Raw genomic sequence first — 9610 nt, forward strand, 5'->3', positions numbered from 1 at the left:
GCGTTAACTCCTGAACATATATAATAAAAAAAATTCTAGCATAACGAAGAACATAATTTTCAAAAAAAAAATGAAAACCTATTTCAGAGTTTTTTCAAACACACAAAAACTCTCATTCTCAAATAAAAATTGAAAAACAACTTTTTCTTGCTTTGATTTGGTGAGTTCTTGAGCATTTTTATGTGAGATTGCATCACAAATCATTCATTTTCAACCTCTAGCAAATCACCATTCTTGTGTGTGTGTGCTTCTCAACTCTGATGGTGTGTGAGATCCAATGATAAGAGAATCATTAAAGGCTAATATATAGTGGAAGGCTTATGAATTTTCAACATGTCTCCATTGAAGACTATATTAGGTGAAAACGAGGATGAACATGCTGAATCAATATAAATACATGTGCACTTTTCTTTATTACTCTCTTTAAATTTCTGTTTAAATTTGTATGGTCTTAGAGTTTATCTTCTTTCTAGCATCATATTTGGCTAGGTTTATCACTTATAGTATTTAATAAACATAGGTCTTTGATAGATTAAGTATACCAAATGATATTTTTGTTGATTATAGCTTTAAAACTTGTAATATTAGATTTATCATTCAATTAATAAAGTTCAATTTATTCATCTTATGTAAATTAAATTTCATTAATTGATGCATTGATTGTTTAACATCTTCATCTCTCATATTTTTGTTGTATTTTATGATTATAATGCAATTAGTGAAATCTATCTAAAGGAATCTTTTATGCAATCTTGCTTCCCCGCCTATTGTAAAACTTTGATTTTGAAGAAAACACTTTTGAAATTGGTATTTGTGGAAAATTCTATTCCCCCCACCTCCGCCTTATAGTCCATTTCACACCCATATTTTACCCAACAATTATCCTTAGATCTAGTATTTTGATCAAGTCCACTGACTTAAAAAAGTTAAGAATGTTGGCGTATAATAGAGCCTCCATATCCAAGGGTGAAAACTACGCGTACTGGAAAGATAACATGTATGTTCACTCAATGTCAGTTGATAAAACTCTCTGGGTTTAAATAGAATACGATTATTTTTGTCCCAAACAAAATTTTCACTGATATGCAAGCTATAAAACCCCAAAGGATTGGGATTATAAAGAAACTAAGAAAGCTTCTTATGATTTGAAAACCTGGAATATACTAATTTACGCCTTGAGTGCAAATTTATATTACTTAATTTCGCATTGTAAGACAACTTAAAAATGTGAAACACACTTTAGATACTCAATAATGGTACGAAATATATGAAACATCTAAGATTAACACATTGGCATAATAATATGAGTTTTTCTGCATGGAACCCGGTGAAACATGTGAAGACAAGCTCTACTTAGTTTAAATTTTTGGAGAATACAAAAGTTTATCGAAGAAGGAAAAGGGTTCTCAATCCAAATTCAAGTATCCATAAGCATTGGAAATCAAATAAAATAAGTGAAGTGACCATCAAACTAAGGTATTCTTTACAATCCATTGTATAACACTTTAGATGCTCATAATATCTTATACATCTTCATCTCTACGGTTCTTAAAATATAATACATTACAACCTCTCAAGCAATGCCATGAAAAAGTTAATTTTTAAATTTCAAAGAAGTGGTAATAATTTGCCAATTCATTCCTTTTAAAATGTTTTAAATGTTAGAATAGTGGTAATTGGTTACGCTCTGATGGTAATCGGTCACCACTTGTAAAAATGCAACTTTTCATGAATTAACATCACCCCATATCATGGCAAAGCTCCACGGAATTGTTTCAAACATGCACATCTTCTTATAGAGGTATCATATAATGTATATAAGTTTATATACTTATGAATTTCAAATCACCTCTTTCACACATCAAATTTTATAAAATTCAAACTAGTTTTTCAAGTATTCATAAAACTTTAACATTGAAACATTGTGTGTAAATTTTATATCATTCAAAAAATTTCATTCAATCTTTTTGAGCACCTAAGCATGTATGTTTGTATTTTGATCAAGAGAAGGAGAAGAACAAATTATTCATCTTGAAAATCATTTCAATAAAAAACTTACTCAAATTATTTCAAAATTTATTATAACTTAGTCATCAAATTTGTGGTGATAAGTTGTTATTGTTATACAAAGAAAGCAGAGTTATTTCTTTGTGTTGTTTGTGTTAGAATGTTTGTGAGACTTAGTCTTGGTTTAATACTTGTACAAAAATATAAACATAGTGGAAAATCCTCTAAGGAGTAGAGGGACTAGGTGTACCATTGATTATAAGGGGAACTAGTATAATTGATATGTGTTCTTTACTTTTATGCATTTTACTTTTTGAATTTTAAAGTCGTCCTAAGAACATATCACATTCATAACTTTCGGAAAAATAACAATTTAAGAATTGTTGCACAAAAATGAGAAAAATCAGGCAATCCTAATTCATCCTCTCTTAGATTGCATCTCGTAGTTACGAAACTGTGGAATCCATGCAATTGTGTTTTATTCCTACGATCAATAAGTTAAAGGATCTAGGAAAGAATTTATCTAACCATGATTATCCTAATAAAGTGTTAATGTCTATGTGTCATACCCCAATTTTGTCCGGACATATTTAAATTTTCATAGAATTAATTTTGTTTTTTTAATTATTATTTGCATCGTATGTTCCGCATGACATGCATATTGTTTGGCCATACAAGTTTGTTAAAACCTAGAGTGAGTGAATTCAAGTGTTGATCGTGCCTACTTGATTAAGGACTGATGGTTCATTAAATTCATAGCTCGGTTCTTTAACCATGTTCATGTGATCAGTTCGGGTAATGTTCAAATCTATCATGCATATATAGTTAAAGGCTTGGTCCAAAATCCAATTTTATACTTTTTTATCCACCCTTTGCTCTTTAGGATTCACCACCAAAACCATATGTACAAATCATATTCAAGATAATGGTCACATGCCAAATTGCATTTTCCATTTGTGAATCAACTAGCGTCATGTAGAAAGCTATTTGCTTCACTTTCCATAAACTCATTTCAAACTGTGTGACAATGATGGGGGTTTAACACAGTCCAATGGACGAATGCTCTCGGCGGAATAACGGATTTTACATCACGGGACTAGCAAGGATAGTCTCACTTATCACAAGACCATGAGTCTACCACTTGAGGCCTACAACATACCAAAGTCATTGGCATAAATCCCACCCGTCGTTCATGACAAGCTTACTACAGAACCCAATCAAACGCCCATCCTGCTATGACAGCAAACAAAGATAGTTCTACCATTTTGGTTTACAAGGACATCCTGCTATGACAGCAAACAGAGTTAGTTCTGCCGTTTTGGTTTACAAGGAAAATCTCAATACAGCATTTTTTTTGCTAGGCCAAGTATGGTACGACAACCATAACCAGCCGCAGACCATTATAAGGGAAACACCTGTTTGTTTCAATAGTACTCCGGTAGATTAAGAACCAATTCAAAGTACCGAGAAATTACAAGGCAAACAATTTAAACAGGCAATAAAAAAGTTACATGTAACATTCAAGTTTCTAATCCAGTTATGATAGTTTGGGAATAAGCTCAAAAGAAATACAAAAGTTTAGAGCTCAGACAAATAAAAGCTAATCACTTTGATTTAATGAGGGCCTATTACGTATGGAGTTTGAAGTGATGATGTACTGTGATAACTTTCGGCAGAGGTTCTGGTTCTTCTAAAAAATCCAAAGGCCATTCAACACAATTGCAAGACTTCCGGCTTTGTCAAGAATCCATCGACCATAACATTGCAGCAAGCGCTATGGAAGCCAAACCCAACATGTTCAACATGAGCAAAACAACCAACAAATTTGAAGTTGTTAATGTGAAAAGCCACGGCCCCCTTTCGCAACATATGTCAAGGCAGCATAATCAGGAGCTTGGACTGCGCAATTGACACCTGCTGGGTTCGGATATCGGCATCCAAAGACCATGACATCACCATTGGATTACAACCAAGTTGGAGCACACTCTTCATCGGCCATTTACCTCGGTATCCATGACAGCATACTGGAACGTTTTCCATACATCCAGCCAGCACAAGTGCAATAATAAAAATGCCTCATGACACCAAGCAATGTCCCAACGTCAACTGGTTGTCGCAATGGTCAAAATGCATACGTAGTAATCATACGAATATCCAAAACTTGCATTCCACGAAAGAAAACATGTCAAAAAAAAGAATCAAAATGACAACAGAAGCATAACGAGAAATGCAAAATCAGCAAGGCCTCAAAATCCAGCTATGTGGCTAACACCAATCAGCCACACTTGTGTTGGTACACACTCTCCATTAATCAAGTTTTGCTTCTGAGTAAGCACTCATCAGTGTCCATAAACCACATCCTGGAGGCATTTTTATTCATCAGACACAACAGAGGCAAGTTAAATGCAAATAAAACACATTATCATCGAATTCAGGCTGCAATAGTTAATCTCCACCAGCATCAGGAAAATGGCAGTGTAAGGGTTATGGTGCTCAAGCGGAATACTTTGGTCGTTACCTTTCGAAACAGAAGTGAAATAATGGAACTTGAAGTTACCCGCCAACTTGTGTTAACATAACAGCACCCTGCAAAATACCAAAGCCATTCAATAAATTTCCTAAGAGTTTCGGACATCCAAATTTTCGAAACAGTAAGGAATTCAGAACTCAAGAAAATTGATTCATGAACCACCACTCAATCCAAGGCCAAGCACACTAAATCAGCATGAATGAATAGAGTATACACCAAAATTAAACCCACAAGTTAAGGAATAACAGGTGATACCTAAATCATGTACATTGATTGTGTACAATATCATGGCGTTCCTAAATAAGTGTCTGCAAGTGATGGAACCGTGTCGCAAAAAGCCGCGCGCTATGACAGTCCATCCACCGTGGTGAAAAACATGATGCACTCTACTTTGACCGAGCAAAAGTAAACCTGCGTTTCACTCCGACAAGCATTGCTACATCACAATCCGACCATGTACCTCACTCGCATCATATTCCATATTGTTTTCATTGGCATGGTAGTTAACATAGCAGCACCACCAAATCCTACAACACCAATAAGCCAACAAAAGAGATAAAATAGAAGGACTTTACCACGATGCTCTAAGGAGAAAACCAATGAGTAAAAGCACGGAGGGAAATGTTACCATGGAACTTACCAACATAACCACAAAGCCCACTTTGCAAGCATCAAGGAGCATCTTGTGACCTTCACAATAGCATCCCAAAACTAAAAAACAACGTAAATACCGGCAATACGCATCAAGAGTTGGAGTTTCAGCCAAGGTTCATGTTGCAAATGTTCACGTCAAGTCAAAACAAATTTGAAACGTTAAAGCGTGTTTTTGAAGAAATGGTAAAAACACGGATTTACTCACCAGCACACGAATACCTGTTACAACAGTAAAAATTCTTCAAAGAGAGAGATTTGAAGGAATGACCACGCAAAAAAAAAAGAGAAGAATGAATTTGATACCACCTGGTATGAAGGGACCACAAAATCTGGATAGGATCAATTCTCTAACGGAAAGATCCGCTAGGATTTGCCAGCTCACGATTGAAGAGTTACTCACCTTCGCTCTATATATAGAGGCACGCAATCACTGAAAAGGAGGAGGAGAAAGCACCGTTACTCTGCTAAGATTTCACCCAAACTCAATCACCAAAGCTCAAAGCATCCAAAGTATACTTAAAGTTCATCATCAGAATTTTGAGTAGACTGTGCTAAACCACTTCACAATAAAAACTCAAGGTCGATAAAGAAGAACGGAGAAAGAGAGGGCAAGGATCCGAAGCGGAAAACAAGGACAAGATCAGAACCATTTACCTGAGGTACTACTCTTGGTCACCGGAATTTCGACGGAGTCGTGACCGTTGAGATCTGTTTCTCTTTGCGTAAAGCTTTTTGGGATCAAAACCTTCATATGCGTATTGAACCGTGTACGTCAAATTAATTGATGGTTGTTGATTGTTAATATTGTATACGGTATTTTCTTGCCATGGCTAACGTTTAAATGGGGATTGCAAATGGATTTTGTTTCTAGAAAAGCCATGAAACAGGGTTCTGATTTGTTTGATATTCCGAAGCGTTTTAGGTTAGGGCTGTGGAATTTGTTTTGGAAAATGGTTATTTCGTTTTTTCTCTAAATTTTTGAAAAATCGAAACTGATGAACTTCATCTATTGTTCATCAAGTTCGGTCGTGTGGATCTTTCTTTCGTTGATATACTGTGTGGCAATAGTGAAAAGTGCATAGAGAAAGGGGGTTATTGGAGTTTAAAGAGACATTGTAGTGCTGTTAATTAGAGTTAATAATCATTTATGTACCAATTAATACAAATGACGGTTGGGTAGTTTTTCAAAGGCCATGAATATTCTCATTACCAAGACAGATGGCTGCATGAGGAATACCGAAGGCTTGCAAAGCCACACGGTTGGAGCAGCTGTACAGCTGCCCCTTTCAAATTCCATGCTTTCTTTGTGGGCACTTAAGTGGGATTGGGCTTAAGGCCCATCTTGTTCACTCATCCATTTCGTCACTATTGGTCTCGTGTGGTGTGTTATGGGCTTTAGGGCCCATTTTTTTGTCTATTATAACTCGTTTTTTCAAAACCAACCCTTGTTTTCCTTTCATACACCCAGCCTGCATTTTTATTCATTCATCATCTTATCCAAAAAAATTATTCAAGCATTTTGAATAACCTATTGATTATGATTAATAATAGTAGAAAAATATTTTATCAACATAAGTTTGATTATTATCGTTAAGTCCTATTTTATTTATTTATGGTGTTAGGTTATTTTAGTCAATTAAGTGGATGATAATCATTTCTAGGATGAATCTACCTCGGTCCAATCCCAAATATTTTTTTCTCAAAACTTATTAACTCTAATGAATCCAAATCCAAAAACCTCTTTCTAAATTAAACAATTTCTAAAGAGAAAACCTTACTTTTAAAAAAAAATAATTTTTGGATGAAAAGGAGGATAGTAAGCGTACGCTTCACTACTTCTCGATTATTCGATTAATTGGCGTTCGCCATATTGCTCGAATTTTCGTCATTCAATTAAGACCCTAAAAATTACATATTCAAATCATTTCTTTTAAAATCAATTACAAATTCTACAACCATTTAATTCTAAATTTTCAAATAATAAAAGGATAGGAGGCGTTCGCCTCATTATCTTTCGATCATTCGAATAATTGGCGTACGCCACATTGCTCAAATTTTCGTCATTTAATTAAAACATCAAACCATAACATTTCAAATCATTTCTTTTAAATCAACTACAAATTCCAAAATCTTTTAATTACTTCCGATAATTAAGGATAGGAGGCGTTCGCCTCACTATCTTTCGATTATTCGAATAATTGGCGTACGCCACATTGCTCAAATCTTTGTCATCAATTCAAAACCACAATCGAATGAACTCAAATCATATTTTATATCAAACACAATTTCGCAAAATAAACAACTTAAACTTCAATAGAGAATGGGAGGCGTACGCCTCACCATTCCTTGATTATTTGAATAATTGGCGTACGCCACATTGCTCAAATCATCGACTTTTCAAAAACCTACCAATTCAAAATTCAAATCCTATACAACATCTAAGAATATCTTTTCACAATTTAAATTTTGGATGATAAAAGATGGGGAGGCGTTCGCCTCACCATCTCTCGATTATTTGAATAATTGGCGAACGCCATATTGCATAAATCATCGACTTCCGATTAAAATACTTTAAATAAACTTGGATAAAGGAATAAGTGGCGTACGCCTTATTATTCCTTGAATAAGCAAGTAGGAGGCGTACGCCTCACTACCGTGCATATTCAACATCCACAAACAAACTTTCAAAATAATTCGAACGAAAAAGGGAGTAGAAGGCGTTCGCCTTATTATTCCTCGAAAGAATCGGACGATTGGTGTACACCACATTGCTCAATCTTTTGTCGTTCTTCAAAAAAAAAATCTCAAACACATTAAACCTAACTTCTCGCCTCCGAGCGATCGAAACCAATCAACCATCAAATCCAAACACATCAATTCAACCTGTCACGCCCGCGTGACCAAAACCCTTTCAAAAGAACACTGTCAATCCTTTCTAATGCGCACAACAAACCAGTGCTAGAGCCTCCCCCGAGAGTAGACAAGCCAACGTTTAGCCGTTAGAACACCGACCTACACAGTCGTTCATCAAAACAAAACACACCAAATATTCGTAGTAGCCCGAACTACGAATGCTCTGATTTCTTTATTGCACTATAAGGATACGTAGGCAGGAGATTGTTGTATCTTCGCGAGCACACTAATAAAAAATCTCCCATTTCCCCCTCCTGAGGTCTTCATCCATATCTATCATCAATTCTAATCACTCGAAGCAAGCAAATAACAGCCAATTAACAGTCAAATAACAAAATCAGACTAAAAGGGGTGCTAATACCTTCCCCTTGCGTAATCGACTCCCGAACCCGAATATGGTTGCGATGACCATTATTCTTATTTCTAAAGGTTTTCTCGATATTTTCCTATTCCTTCATTGGGATGAATAAAGTTCGGTGGCGACTCTGTTCGAACAACATTTTTCCGTGTTCCATCGCGAGGGATCGCATTATCATTTTTTTGAGGTGCGACACTATGTGCAGGGAATGACAACCAAAAGTAACATCCATAAAAGAGTCACATGACTTGAAAACTTTGATGTGTCTACACTCTTTGGAAAGCCCAATGAATGTGGGATCAAGCTAAAGATACTCAAAGCAAGCTAATTTGAAACAAAATAAAGATAAAGTTAGAAAAGATAAAATAAGAATTTTCTTGAAGGCCTCCAGTTCCAAGGCTAAGTTAGAGGAAGATGATGATAGTACCGGTGAGGATTCTTCTAAAGAAGAAAAATAGGTTTGTTCATGAAATGCTATAATTAGTACATTAAAAGAAATCTTCTCAAGCATCTAGATGCAAATTTGATAAATCTTAGAAAGTATCATCCACCAAAGAAGATGGAATAAAAAAATAAGGATGATATATGCTACGATTATAGTAAATCTGGACACAATAAAACTCATAGTCGAAGCCTAAATAAGCACAAGAGAGTTCTACGCAATGAAAGGCAATATTTCCAAAGGTACTAGAGAAAAAATAGCATGGGAAGAATAAGAAAATGAATACTCTTCCTCCTCTAGCTCAATTTAAGACAATGATGAAGTGATTCATATGTGCTTAAGGATGCACCAAAAATATAAAGACTTGGAGGTAAGTGATTTGGTCTCACATTAATGATTTTGAGAAATGCATGTTGATGCTCTAAGTGCTTTATGAAAATCTCTCTTAAAAATAAAATGATTTCAAAACTTGAGAGAGATATTCTACATCTTAATAGTGTCTTAGAGTCCTTAAAAGAGTAACATGCATCTCTAGTAAATGAGCAATTGTGTATCTCTAGTACTTTAGAAGAAAATGAAGATATAGTTGAATGTGATACTTGTCCAATTTTAAAACTTGAAATTGAAAATTTGAAAGGATGATTAACACATATCATTAAATCACCTAGTGTTATTTCTATTAATTCAAGTGTTGAAAGGCAAATTT

At 35.0% G+C, this 9610-nt stretch overlaps 1 long non-coding RNA gene across 2 annotated transcripts; it reads right to left on the reverse strand.

Moving 5' to 3' along the window:
• Positions 1-3493: 3493 nt before the first annotated feature.
• On the reverse strand, positions 3494-6578 carry LOC127087238 (uncharacterized). 2 transcript variants are annotated; one of them, XR_007789814.1, is made up of 5 exons: positions 5846-6578; positions 5178-5621; positions 4793-5064; positions 4526-4593; positions 3494-4367 (listed from the first exon to the last, which is right to left on the reverse strand). It is a non-coding gene; the product is annotated as an uncharacterized LOC127087238 (long non-coding RNA). The 2 variants fall into 2 exon arrangements; XR_007789813.1 differs by having other exon boundaries at positions 5178-5750.
• Positions 6579-9610: the final 3032 nt, after the last annotated feature.

This window comes from Lathyrus oleraceus, chromosome 5, assembly GCF_024323335.1.
Source record: "Lathyrus oleraceus cultivar Zhongwan6 chromosome 5, CAAS_Psat_ZW6_1.0, whole genome shotgun sequence".
NCBI classification, from domain to species: domain Eukaryota; kingdom Viridiplantae; phylum Streptophyta; class Magnoliopsida; order Fabales; family Fabaceae; genus Lathyrus; species Lathyrus oleraceus.